The sequence below is a fragment of the Peromyscus eremicus genome, chromosome 4, assembly GCF_949786415.1.
Source record: "Peromyscus eremicus chromosome 4, PerEre_H2_v1, whole genome shotgun sequence".
Classification (NCBI taxonomy): domain Eukaryota; kingdom Metazoa; phylum Chordata; class Mammalia; order Rodentia; family Cricetidae; genus Peromyscus; species Peromyscus eremicus.
In genome coordinates this window covers 69641915-69655198 of record NC_081419.1, presented here as the reverse complement: position 1 = coordinate 69655198, position 13284 = coordinate 69641915, and the positions used below count along the sequence as shown (strand labels likewise).

General features: G+C 44.6%; 1 protein-coding gene across 2 annotated transcripts in view; it reads left to right on the top strand.

Moving 5' to 3' along the window:
- The window catches only part of Ext2 (exostosin glycosyltransferase 2), a 136368-nt gene that overhangs the window by 77664 nt on the left and 45420 nt on the right, over positions 1–13284 (top strand). The gene's annotated exons all lie outside the window — the stretch shown is intronic.

Below are 13284 nucleotides of genomic sequence, written 5' to 3'. Positions count from 1 at the left end.
TAGGTGATGCCTTCACATGTCAGGGACTAGCCCAACCATTGAACAGTCCTTGAAGGGAGGAGTGAGGATTAAGAAATAATAGATATGAAAAATATAGATATAGACGAAGAAAAAGACAGAGACACAGGACAGCTTGGGGAGGGCTCTGGGTCAATACCACAGTCTTCTCGAGTTTATTCCTAATGGGCTTTTTATACATCAGCAAGGGGAGAGGTGAAAGACCTCCCCCTTTCAAGGTCAAAGTACACAGTACAAACAAGTGTAGACCCTTCCTTAATTTTCAAAACACTTGGTAACCACGCCTTATGGCAAAGCATCTTGTAATTAGACCTTGAAGTATAAGACACCTGGTAACCATGCCTTTGCCAAAACATCCTATTATGCAGCCTTGTGGGGCAAAGCAAACTCAGACTCTCTGACCCTGAGTCAAGATGGAATAAGGCCTTGCTATGGAGTCTCTCTGGGCCCCCACATTCACACTTGGCTAAAAATTCTATTTCTTTCTTTGTTTTTCTGAGGCTGTGGGTTGAACCCAGGCCTTGTGTGTGCTAGGCAAATGCCATGTCCCTGATCTGTATCACTAGCACTTTTTTTTTTTAAATTTTGATAGTTCAGAATTGAAATTTTAAAAAGTAGCAATTCTTTATGTACTCCTTTACCCATATTCCTCCAATGTTAATAATTTATCCCAGTTGCATTTTTCCATGTGTATATATTCGGGTGTATTCCTGAACCTTCTAGAAGGTGTAAGTATAATGCACCTTTACTCTTGAATATTCCTCATATAGAATTCTCTCACCATCAGAGTAATACTATATTCCTACTTAGACAGTGTCCATCAGAGTGAAAGTAACCACCATGCACTCACTTAACTTTGTCTTGCAGGATGACATTTTTGAATATTTAGAAGAGAACTTGTCCTGTGTATAGTAAGACACACATACACCTTCTTTTGCGAAGCAGCAAGGGAACTTTATTCAAAAGCAAAGCTACACACAGGCCATAGGTAAGCTGCTGCAGATCGGTGCCTGTCCGAATGACAAGGCACTCAGGGGCTCGTAGACATCTTTGGATTTGAAGTATTTGATGCTTTTGCCTGGTTAGATACAAATGATGCGCTTTTGTGAGTAATATCACAAAAGCATGTGTTCTTGTCATGTCAGAGGACACAGAGCATCAGTTTGTCCCGCTGTGATGATGGTGACGTGGACCACAGGTTTCTTCCAGTCTTTTCTAGGGCTTCATTACTGTTTCCCTTTACATGCGTCATATGAGGGAAGCAGTGGCTTTCAGACTGTAAATATCCTTCTATTTTCAAGTTTGCATCCTCTAGTTTGAGTCCCATGTGGATCCCACCGGAGCAGGCGGCCCGTGGTTCTGCTTTTGAGGCTGAGTTTTCTCTTTAACCTGAGCGTCATGTCACCGGTTATTTGGGAAATTTCCCATCGTCTTGTCTATGAATGCTAAATATCTGTATTCCTCACTCATCACTCCTTCTAGAGTCTAGATAAATTTGTGTGCAACTTTTTTCCTTCTGCCTTTGTTGTCTGTTTGTTGGTTTGGTTTTATTTCCCAGATTTTCCACATTTTCATATCTCTCATGCTGGAGAATGTTTTCACAGCCATTTTCCTGTTTTCTTCAGCTGTGACTAAGGCATGTTTTTATCTACCCATTGTGTTTTAAAATTCAGTGGTTATTGGTAGGAACTCATTATGGGTACTTTAATCAAATCCGTCTTCTTGGCCCTTATGTTTTTATTTTTAAGACAGGGTCTCACGCTCTACCCTAAGCTGACCTTGAACTCTGAACCCATCTGACTCCGTTTAGTTTCTTTTATGTCTTGAAGCATCTGAGACATTTACTTCACAGTCTGCCGCTCCAGTTCCGAGTTCCTGTGCGGCCTCCTCTTGTCATTGGTCACCTGACATTTTTTTGTCTTTGGTTGTATTAGTTCCTTAGTCCTTATAATTTTGGAGTGTGAGTTAGTTTACCTTTGATGAGGTTTTCTGTGTTTCTACTTTGTTACAAATTGGGCTAAGAGGGGACTTGCTTTTCACTCTGTTTTACTTCATTCATTTCTTTATTATTAGTTTATTAGTTAATAAATTAATGCTTCTTCAGGTACTCTTGAGGCAGCATAGAGATAAATCACTTTCCCACAGCAGCTCCTCAGCTGAAGTATCTGAACTTCACATAGACCCTGCTAAACCCAAACCTGCATGCAGGCTACCTTCCATTAAACTTTCCCGAGAGGAATATCTGTCACCACCCCAAGCTCAGGTCTAGAAAGAGGAGTGCATGTGTTCTGTTGCTTGTGTCTCCTAGCGGGTGGCTTTTCCTGCTCCTCTTCCTTCATTGGTCACACAGGCCTAGTGTCCAAGTCTCCCTCCCACTCTCTCCCTCTCTGGCCTCCAAGCCACTGAAGCTGAGCATCGTTGCACGTAGCCTCTGCCCTTCTGGGTGCCGCTGTGCCCACAGCTCCAGTGCCTACCACTTCCCTTGAGTTTCTGCTGCTTTGTTCTTGGACCCAGGGGGTTCCCTTTTCCTGCAGCCTCAGCTGCAGGTTGAAAAAGAAGTTTGTTATATTTCATCCTAGATTTTTATGTGTTTTACAGGAAGAGGATTTTTGAAAAGAAAGACTCTGTGTGTTTCAGCTTCCAAAACTTTGTCAGACCCCGATCCATCATTGTCTCCTTTTTGCCCTGCGGGTTCATGCCTTCTCTCTTTCCCCCCAAGGAGAAACAGGAAAATACAGTAGACAAAACACGCACCTTAGTGAAATTCCAGCGCATTAAGCAATGGCTGTGTTGGGAAGGCTACTCCTTCCTTCCACCTTCCCAGCTCTCCCCGGGTGCACTCTTGTCTGCTCACAGCCATACAAAAACTCTGATTTTCTTGCTCATAACTGTGGTGGTGCTTTGAGCTCAGATGTCAGGAGCTGTAATTTAATCATTCCCAAGAGTGCCTGTGAAATCTTCCCACCTCACAGCCGAGCTCGCTGATAGAGCCAATGGGCTGCCAGCACACGAGTCTACACATGGGTTCTTTCAAACTACTGGAACTTTGCAAGCATGGGATAGTTTTAGGTGAGATTGTCCACTTGCTTACCCTCTCATAAGAAGTAGTGGTTTAGTGGACTCAATTGCTCTCTTTGGACTGTCAGTGAGCCTTGTTTGTTGGAATCAAGTAAATTATGAGTTTTTTCGTGGAGGTCTTTCTTTCAGCTGCTCTGTCAGTCAGGATCCTCGTGAAGTGATGGGTCAGGGGGTGATGATTGTGTGTGAAGACTTTGTTTTCAAACTCATCCAAATCTTGTGCAGTATCCCTGTCAAACAGTGGAATTGTTATTTTTGATACATCAAATTGTAAACCAATAAAATCAATGATTGTTATCTTTGCCAATATCTTAAGCAGTCATATCATAGATATATTTAGTGAAATTTATTGCTTGCAGGCTGTTATAACTCATGAATTATTGAAAGTATTAACATCTGGAATCCTCTCTTTGCTCATTCCAAATTCTTTTAATATGGCTTATGTTGAGCTGTTTCACTGGCTTCTGTCCATCCCGCCGATGGAGGCCACAGCCAGATGAGGGTTCTTATAAATGACTGCCTTCCTTTCCAAGAAATAGGAAGATGAAATGTCAACTTTTTCCTCTACTACCTGAAAAGCAATCAGTGGCCACCCTTCCTGCTCTTCTTGACAGTAGTTTGGCACTGTAAACGAAGAGTAGGCATCTGGCCAGATGCAAAATTCGGAGCTGTATAGAGAAGAGATTGAAGTGGCCAAGCCTCAGCTAATAGCAGGAATTTTCAAGAGGCAGGCAGGTGGGTTTAACCCCCAAGCCTTCAGTAAGCTAAGTGCGACCCAGACATTTTGAACTGTGCATTTTAAGCCTCCTTTACTGCTCACGGTCTGAGTGACTTGAGGTGACTGAGGGACTCTCTCCCTCAGCAGCAGTTTGATGTCTGTAGGGCTGGGCTTAGGGATGCTAATAGCTGCCGAGGAGTATTGCAGTTAATTCCTGATTACTTGTTGGTGCCTGAACTTTCATAGAAAACAACACTTTGGAATCAGACCTGAGTTCAAGAGCGTTCACTAGTTTGACCTTGAGTAGGTTTCCTCCCTCTTTGAAATTCATTATCTTTGTAAAGGGGGAATCGTGTGGGATGATTCTTAAGTAGGATGATTATGAAAAATTAGAGGTATAATTTGCAAGGAAGAATCTTTATAAATGGCACAGTACTTTAAAAAGTTGTTACTGTTGTAGCCAGCCACTAATGCAGCTGAGCCTCAGCATCTGTGGGGGATTGGTCCCAGGGTCCCCATGGATACTAAAACCCACTGATGGTTAAGTCCCTGGTGTAAAGTGGTGTAATTGCACAAATCTGTGCACGTTTTCTTATAGACAGATAATCTCTAGATTGCTTTTAATGCTTGATTCAGTGTGAGTGCTTTGAGAAAATCAGTTTCCTTTACTGCTCAGGGAATAAGAGAAGGAAAGGAAAATCTCTACTCGTTCTTACAGATTCAGTGTTTCTCTCAAGTATTTTCAATCCAGTTTGTCGAATATTGGTATGCAAGGTCCACAGACACAGAGGTCAGGCTGTATAGTGCTTTATCATGTGGAAACATGTAACACAAATTGCTGAATGGTCTTTAAAAAAAAAAAAAAACTAAGAAAAAAAAACAAAACTGGTACCAGATATTGGGGTAAATGCTGAAGGATCAGAGAGGCAAAGGAACAAGCCACCTCTTGCCTCTAGGACTCCTCAGCCTGAAAAGCCTCCTCAGCCAAAAGACTTTAGCTCCGGTCTCCCCACAACTTATATACCTTTCTCCGCCATATATATCATTTCCTGTCTGAACTTTCCTAGTGCTGGGATTAAAGGCATGTGACTCCCAAGTATTGGGATTAAAGGTGTGTGCCACCACTGCCTGGCTCTGTTTTTCTCCTAGACTGTGTCTCATGTAGTCCAGGGTGGCTTTGAACTCACAGAGATCCAGACAGATCTCTGCCTCCTGAGTGATAGGATTAAAGGTGTGTGCCACCACTGCCTGGCTTCTATGTTTAATCTAGAGGCTGTTCTGTTCTCTGATCTTCAGGCAAATTTATTAGGGTACACAATATATCACCACAGAAACATGAATTTAGAATTGGATGGGACTCTGTAGAGGAAAATTGAAATTTGCAGAGGGATATTCTTTGTATTCAGGTGATTGTCTTACATACTTTCTGTTGTCTAGTCCTTATACCCCCAACAGCAGCGTTCTGCTCACTCAGTTCTTACAAGTGAAGGAAGGGAGACATATTTATTTCAGGACCTTTCTCCTGGGCTAGGATGTAGTTCAGTGGTAGTGTGCCTACAATGCATGAAACCCTATGATCCCTAGCACTACACACTCGTCCTCACCAACATCCTTCATATGGCTGTATCATCTCACTTTTCCAGTGAGGAAACAGAGGTCTGAAGAAGTATAAGGCTTATCCTATGTGCAAATTCTCTGTCCATCATTTCAACTGATATAATTACTACCAAATTCTCATGAGAATTATTTTCAGCTTATGCACACACTTGGCCCTCAAATTAAATAAGGAATATGGTGGTACATGACTAACTTTACCATGTAAATATAGAAAGGTTTCTCCCAGCTGAGTAACTAAGATAATACCAGATAAGTATTATGGGTCGGTTTTAACTTGTTGCTGAGCTGGCATGAAAGGAAGCTGAGCCCGCAAAATAAACCAGCCTTGGTGCCCTGGGAGGATGGGTACATATCAAATGTTCACTATGGAAATCTGTTATTTGGTGATTGGAAGATTCCACCTGATCACTGTGTGAAATGGGGGATGGAGAACAGTATTTGTCACCTGTGATTCCCCCTACATCAAGATGTGGAGAGCTGTGTTTCGGTGACATGAAGAAGTGACCTGCCTAGATTGGCCCAGTACTGAGAGCTGTGCTCACAAGCCACCCCACTCCATGTGGGCTGTGGGCCAAATTCACACCATGAGGCTAGTCCAAATAAGCTTTGTGGGGGAACCGGAGAAAGCATGTTGGTGACACTCAGACCCTGTCTTGAGGAATTTATCCTCAGTCTGGGTCTCAATCCTTTCAGTAAAGTTCTAGTCACCATTAGAAACCACAAACTCCTGAAGGCCGAGTGAGAGCAGCAGAAACTGAGCTATTGAGACTTCCAGTTTAGACTAGAGGATTAGATCCAAAGAAGTGGATGGAACGTAACTCTGAGAGACAGGTGGACACTGTGAAGTGCTGTGGAGAACAGAGGTAGACAGCTGACAATTGGAGCTGCAGGAGGAGAGAAGTAGGAGGCGTTTTAGCAAAGATGATGGCTGAGAGTTTGCAGGACTATTATAGGATGCCAGGCCTCAGACCCAGGAAGACCAACAAACCACAGGCAGATTATCCAAATAAAGATGGATAGGAGGCCATCGAGAGCCCAGTCTCCAAAGAAGAAGATCTTATACATCTAGATGACAAAAAAAATGTTTGAATTTGCCCTTGTCACTGTGGCTCTCAATGTCTTCAGACATAGAAAGGGAGGCACATGTGGCCAGATGTCAGAAAGAAGTGCCTGGAGAGGGCAGCAGGAACTGCAGACTGGCAGCCGCTGTCCTCAGAGCTGACAGTTGTCTTAGGCCTCTGGCCTTTGATCTTCATCTTCCATGGATCTGCCTCATGTGACATCAGTGAAATTTGGCCCTTGGCATTATTCTTGTTTTCCAGAACAAGCAGTTATTATTTGGGAGGCAGCAGGTTGACTCCAGACTTGTCTTCAAATCCTTCCTCTATGAACTAAGAACTCTTGATTGAAGATGGACTTGGGCCCGTCAGCACACTCTGGAAGAGAGCTGTGGGTAGTCAGGGCCCTAGAGGTTTAATGGTTAAGGCAGCATGGGCCACATTACTGATTGCCCCTTTCATATCTCCCAGTAACCATTAACATAAATATCATCTCACCATTTCAGACAGGGGACACCACCCTTGTGCAAGCGAGTAATGTGATGCAAACTCTTAACCCTCTCAGTGCTTCCTTTGCTTCGGAGGCCTTGGCCCACATCCACCCATAGTCTCTTTGAACCTGGGTGAGGCAGGAAAGGGTTAACTCCTGTCAGTGTTGCCCTTTGACCACTGCAGGATAAGAGGCATGATGAAATACTTTTCAAAGTCTTCTGTGGAAACACATCATGCATAATTGGAGCAAAAAAGAATAAATCAAAGCTTTCTCCCACCCCCCCTTTAGTCTGGTAATTCATAATTGAAACCACATTGAGGTAAGGGTTGATAACTTCAAAACAACCAACAAGACTGCCCTTTCTATCAAGGTAGGAATAGGTAAGGCTGCTCATTACAGGGGCTCCAGGCTTCTGTGTAGCAGCCGGCCGGTCCTCTCTTCCTCTCTTCACTGACGTCTCACTTTTCACTCAGGAAAATACCCCTGTTTACATCAAATATAGGCTGACTCAAATATCTGTCCAAGTCTCTTGTTTCTGCATGAAGTTATACAGAGGGATGTAAAGCATCTCTGACATGGTGAGCAATGGGAATTGGGTTTCCAGTGGTCCTTGGCTTCTCCTCTGCTGGTATTGGGATTGGTCAGATTGACAGAGGCCTGTAATTGGTCATGAAATATGGCTTTCTCCCTCCTGATCCTTATAGTCCCCAAGTGAACCCAGCATGAGCATTTCAGAATGGCTGGCAAAGGCCATTTTGTTTCTGCACAGTAACCATGATCAAGATGGCTTTGGGCTACCATAATCTTTGAGTCTAAGAACTCCAGGACAGGGCTGCCAAGGGACTGGGACAGCTTCCTCCATGTGCAAGCTTGTCACCTGAGTTTGAGTCTTTTGAAGGAGAAACCATTTGATTGCCCTTGACTTTAATAACCTCAGTCTCCCTTGGCCTCCCTTGCAAGGCATCCTGAAGCCCGAGTTAGGAAGGAGCCTCAAGCCTTGCACTGAAATGAAGGCAAGCACTTCCCTCTGGCTGACACTGAGACTGGACAGTCAGCATGGCTATCATAGTCTACTTTAGTGTGGCTTCAGCTTAGCCATGGGAGTTTCTTCATGGAACCTGCAGAGCAAATATTCCATTGTAGGGGTGAGACGAGCAGAGTGGAAGGATGGGTGAGAGAAGAGCCAGGCATTTTGGCCAAAGCCAGCGCTTTGTTAAAATAACACCTACTTCTTCATCCATCTTCTGATATGTCTGAGTGAGCAGTTTCTTGTAATATGATAGGTTTGGAAATTGCCTTGGTACCTACCGTCCTAAGTCAAGATGGCTTTGCCTTCTTTCCTGTCCCCACTGCTGGGCACATCTTGCCATAGTGGAGACTTCATCAGCCACCAGGGTTAATTGCCAGCATTGTTTGCTCTTTCCTGGCAGAAGCCAGAGTCTTGAGTAAATTATGGAGGTTTAAATTTGCCTGATTTCCTGCAGAAAGTGGGGTCAAGAGGTCCCAGACTGTAGACACTCTCTGTGACCAGCCAGCAGGGGTCAGTCCTGAAAGGTATTTCAGAGGTGACTAAATGCCATTTTTTGAAATGTCCCTCTCCACTGGGATATTTCTCTGGGTTTGGTTTGTTGACCTTACCCCAGCAGCACAGAGCTTCTGTGAAGGCATGAGCCCCAATTAAAAGGTGCCTTTTCTCCACCCTGCTGCTGAGCTCTGCAGCCAAATGAGATTATGTTTAAGGAGGGGGTGGCACTTGGTGCAGAAGCCCATTGCGTGCCCGGGCTCCCTACCTGTGATCTTTAGAGGTAGCCATGTTCATTCATCAGGAAAACACCACTCAGGAGAAGAAAGCCTCAAAAGAAGCATTAAATAAGGCAGTTGTAGCACTGAAAGGCCTGGCATAAGAAGCTTCTCCTTCTCATTCTGTGCCTTCAGCCATTCTGATCTCCCCCTTCACACATCACCCCGCAGGACCCTGGGTCCCCCATGTCTGCTGAACTCTCTGCCTAAGCTCTGCAGTTGGATCCTCCCCTGCCTGTCCCTCCTGCAGCTTGCCTCCCCAGGGGAAGGGGTGTTGTTGGATCTCTGCTTGCTGAGGTGGACTCCTGTTTGGTACCCTGTTATCCTGCCTGCTCTTTGGCATTGTGATTTATCACTCCACCCTGCTGTCTTTCCCACCAAGTGAGGAATGTGTTCATCTTTGCATTTTGAACACTGATCTAGGCTTGAAGAATACGATTAGGAAATGGAGACATAATGAATTTGTTCCTGAAGCCACACTGGTAGGAATAGTTTGTGCGTTGCCAACTCACTGTGGCAGACAGAAAGACACAGTGGGAGGATCAGTGTATGTTTCGTGTTTGCTTTAAACTAATAGCCATGCTTTCTGTCCTAAGTGTTGGCATCCACAACCTCATTTAAATATCATTCCGCAGGGAAATAGGTACTGTCACAGTCCCGTTCTTAAGAAGGAGGAAACAGCTGCTGACAGAAATATGTTTTATGTCATAACACTAATCAATGCCAAGGCCTCTGCTTCATTTAAATATTACAATAAAATCCTATTCTGAACATGGTGAGATTCTTGGAAAGTACTTCTAAGATGAATTAATCAAGTCAGAAACTATTTTAAAATCCGGGCTGCTTGTCTCTGCATAGAGGACAAATGGAGTGGGGCCTGGGTCATCGGATCTGAATCTTCTGTTCTCCAGCTTTTTTAGTAGCACCGGACACTGTCACAGGCACTGGCTCTCCTACCCTCACAGAGCCTTCAGTGTGCTTAAAACAGAGGCTCCGAAGGGAAAGAACAAATCATGGAAATAAAAATAGTATATTTGGAGGAGTAGCCAGGGTAGAATTCAGGTAAAGCAGGACATTGGGGAATGCTGGGGATGCTGGAGAGGAGGCGTGATTTCACATAGACTCAGTGCTGAGAGAGACCTGAGGTTGCTTAGACTGCCCCTCTTTGGAGACATGTAAAGAACAGCTCTGCAAGATCAGCCATTGGCTTCACCACCCCAGTGTCTGTGGATGCCCAGGACTGTATGTCCCTCTTTTGTGCCAAGTACCACCTCCTAGAAAGGTAACAGCAATGTCGTGAGGACTTAATAGAGAAACTGAGGCACAGAAGACATGAAATACTTTGCCCAAGTTGCACAGCTGTTAGGAAAGAGAAAGCCTACGTAGGTTGAGGCCTTCTGAGTCCCAGACTCACTCCAAATGTGCTGACTCACCCTGGGAGTCACTGAGTGAGCCCTGGCAGTGTGTCCACAGTAGAGTGGTGTCTGTCTCTGATGGATCTGGAGCTCACATGCGCCTCCTTGCTCATCTTAGTCTCCGGAGTTCCAGGAAAGGGCTGGCGAGATTTCAGTCCACTAAGCTCCTTTCCATCTGCCCGCCATGTGCTGCCTCGCCGGTGCTCCAGCCCTGTTTGGGATACAGGCCCGCAGTGTGGGAAATGGCAGTTCTTCCCAGCAAACTGCCCCTTTCCTCCTTCCCTTCCGTGACCACACTTCCTAAAGACACCTGGGACGAAATCTGCCACCTCACCAGAGAGGACTCCTTTTCCTGGCAGCACCTTGAAATCAGAGCCAGGTGCCCTCAGGGTGCCTGGGTTAAATTCCAGGGCACCTACCCTCTGAAGCTGGCTTTGCATGCCTCTGGGCCTCCTTCTCTCCATGCTGCGCAGGCGTCCAAGTGCATTGGCATTCTCCTTCCTCCTCCCACAGCACAGACCTTGTTTTGTTGTTCTAATTGTTTTTCCTTCTGCGTCTGTGGCATATTTACCTTGGTAAATTTATGTGACCACTTTGTCTCAGGGTTGTATGTGTGGTGTGTTTTTGTATTCTGCAGTCAAGGTTCTTGGGGATAGATTCTCGTTTATTGGCCCAGAATTGATAATAGGGATCAAGAATTTTCAGGACTTGTGTCTTAGTGAGGAGGTAGATATATAGCAAACGCTGGCATCCCTTTCCCCTCTGCTTCCTAAAGTCCGCCCAGCTGAGTCTGTTTGTAGAAAGTGGGAGGGGCTGGTGTTCCAGAGTCAAGATGCCTGGGCTGTTTAGGTTCCATCACTGACAGGTTAGATCTTGAACACAATTTATGGTCTCTAGCCCTGAAAATCCGTTACCTGTGATAAGAACAACCCTGTCTTGGTGTTTCGAGTTTCAAATGAGCTAAGGGATGTGAAACCCTGTGCATGGCACTTAGGTGCCGCTCGGTGAGTCTTGCCTAGTTCCGCACATTAGGTGGTCTTACATGCTTCTTTTAAAGAGCACCACCCCCTTTTTCTTCTCGTTTTTCAAATTGTGTTTTTCAAGTAGACCTTAAGGCTTATAATTTCTGGGCATGTGAGTAGGGATGGTAATGGCAGAGAATACATGAATGGTCCTGGAGGAGTACCTGTGACTTAAGAATAAGGCCACCTGCTAACTTTTCAGTTCCATAGAAGTCAGGACAAGATGAAGGATGAGACTTGAGGCAGAGGTAGAAAGATTCTAGGGTTTGGATTCTAACATCAGCCACTGTCCTCAGACTGCAGCTCAGAGTCACTATGATGTCATGGCTCTCTCAGCTGTGAAGTCTAATGATGGCCATCTCTGGCTATATAGGCTTTAATATCCTGGTCATATTAGGGCTGCAGGAATCCCATTCAGACTCTTTGAGTCTCCGTCCCATGTGTACTCCATGTGTTTGTGTACATTTCCTAGCCCGCGCTGTCACATCTGGCAGACAGCTGTTATCACATGTGGTGATGGGTGTCCATCAGTGGCATAGATGAGATTGATAGGGCACCTTGGGAATCCAGAGTCTAAGGGCTGTAGGGAAGTTTAGGGCAGCCAGCATGACAGATGGGACTTTCCACATTCTCCTCCCGATGGAGACTGCTGTTCTGGGCTGTTAACATGCTAACATACGATTGTGGGTCTAGTTAATAACACTGATTGTATACTTACAAGTCACTTAGGTGGGAAATGTTGCATATTTTATCATAGTTTGTTTTTAATAATGTAATATACAAGAACCATTGTATTCTGTGTATGTGTAGTGTATGTGTGTGCACCTAGGGGTGAGAAGAAGAATGGGATGCACATGCCTATTTTCAAATACAGAAGCCAGATGAGGATGTCAGAGGCGTGTGTGTGTGTGTGTGTGTGTGTGTGTGTGTGTGTGTGTGTGTGTGTGTTTATCTCCACTCTGTCTTATGGCCCTGGGACAGGGTCTCTCACTGAGCCTGGGCTCTCCTTTTTAGCTGTCCTAGGTAGCTGGCAAGCCCCAGGGGTCCTTCAGTGTCAGTTACCCACAGCACTGAGCCTACAGGTGCGTGTGCGTGTGCCCAGCTTTTTCGATGGGTTCCAGGGATGTCCTCATGCCTGCTCAGCACTCTTACCTACAGAGCCATCTCCGCAGGCCTTGCCGTGTTCTTGAAATGGGTGGGATGTAGAGAACATGAGTTCTTTCCAAGGAAGCTCTAAAAATGTATAAGATCATCTTAGTAATAGTTTCTTACCTGTCACTAGCGGAGCAGAATTCTCACTTCTGTTGTTCTATTTAAACTATTGAACATTCTAATGGTAGGTAAAAGATTGTATTTTATTACCTTTTCCTCTTACTTTCAAAACTCTATTTTGACCAAATTTCTAATTTATGGAGAGATTTTTATGACTAGTCTAGTGAATTCCTGTTCAGAACTCCTCACCTGTGCCGAGAGTGGCCCTGCTTCCCCCGTGCAGAAATGGGGCTTGCTTCTTTGTTTTGTTTATTTCTCTCTCTGTTTTATATGTCCCTGAGTTTGTTCTTTCTTGGTCCATTGCAGTCTGAAGCTTTTGCCTCTCCCATCATGTACTGAGACCATGCTTAATTTCTTTGATAGGTTCATTTTTTCATATTCTGTGGTTTGGAGTTTTTATACCCCCCCTCCCGGGACAGCCTATTAAATGGATGTTGGACCACCCTGCTTTTTTTTTCTTTTCTGTCTTATTTTTCCTTTTTTTTTTTTTTTTTTTTTTTACTGGCTTGGAATATTTTACCATCTTTTAGCTTAGAAATCTCACCCTTACACACACACACACACACACACACACACACACACACACACACACACACAAATCTCTTGTGGTTTTTAACATCCAAGAGTTCTTTCCGATCTTTGATAGATATTTTAAAATAAAAATTGCTTTTTCATGGGTGAAAGCTCTTCTCTCCCTGGGGATATCATTTGTTGTCTTAACTTGGTTCTGTGCATCCATTGTCTGTCTGCTCTGAGCTTTGTCTATTCCTTCGGTCTGTGCCACTTCTGCTGA